The sequence below is a fragment of the Trachymyrmex septentrionalis genome, unplaced genomic scaffold (genome assembly GCF_001594115.1).
Source record: "Trachymyrmex septentrionalis isolate Tsep2-gDNA-1 unplaced genomic scaffold, Tsep1.0 scaffold56, whole genome shotgun sequence".
Classification (NCBI taxonomy): Eukaryota; Metazoa; Arthropoda; class Insecta; order Hymenoptera; family Formicidae; genus Trachymyrmex; species Trachymyrmex septentrionalis.
Window position 1 is genome coordinate 1022369 of NW_017305735.1, and position 941 is coordinate 1023309.

At 38.2% G+C, this 941-nt stretch overlaps 1 protein-coding gene across 5 annotated transcripts in view; it reads right to left on the reverse strand.

The window, feature by feature from the left end:
• LOC108752142 (probable nuclear hormone receptor HR3) overlaps window positions 1-941 on the reverse strand; it is a 107214-nt gene that overhangs the window by 25787 nt on the left and 80486 nt on the right. The window lies entirely within an intron of this gene.

Below are 941 nucleotides of genomic sequence, written 5' to 3' on the forward strand. Positions count from 1 at the left end.
GGCAGGGCTTGTTAGCGGCGAGAAAAAAATTCAGTACGACGGAAAACAGTTTCGTAAAGCGGGGAAAAAGGGTGTCGGGCGGAGTGTCGTGATTATTCGCACGTGCGCGTGTGCGTGCACGGAAACGAGGATTCGGTGGCCGGTCCCCAGTCTGGATATATATCGCCCGAACACGCTTCTCCCGTCCGGCAACTCTAGCGCCACGAGCAGAACGTCGAGGCGCTTGCACCATACATACGCGGCTGAACATTACATAACCGAGAACGATGAACCCAGAGTACAGTCACCCGGCACGCTCGCATCTTCGACGTGCGTCATGCGGAGAGCGCAGCGTGCAACAGCAACGGTGGACAGGCATTATACCCGGAACTCCCGAAATCGAAATAGTCGCCTTCCTCTTACGCCACGTCGATGTATTGTTGTAGTTCACAATGTAGTTCTTTGTTATTGGTATATGAAAAGTCACCGGTTGTACAATACAGCTAAAATAAGACATGAAAATAATTTTAATATTTATTACGTCTAATAAAATAAAGTGTATTCGAATGATTGTTATAAAGTAATTATATATAATCGGCGATTTTTCTAAAAGAATTTTTTATATTGTCTTTCGAATTATTTTGTATCATTATCTTGCTTCATTATTTTTGCTTCGTTAATTTCTTTTTTCACAATGACTAAAGTAGCTTACATCGGCAAATGTTTTCTCTTTGTATGATAGTTTTTGAACATTTATGTTCGATTTATCTTTTGTGGGAGCAATTTCGATGTAGCTTTTTGTTTTTTTTTTTCTGTAGAGAATAATATCTCATACGAAATTTGTTATAATATAGATGTGCAAAATAATCACAAAGCACGTGGTGTTGCCTCTTTCTTCTGATTTATATATATATATATATATATATATATATATATATATATATATATATATAGATTATTTC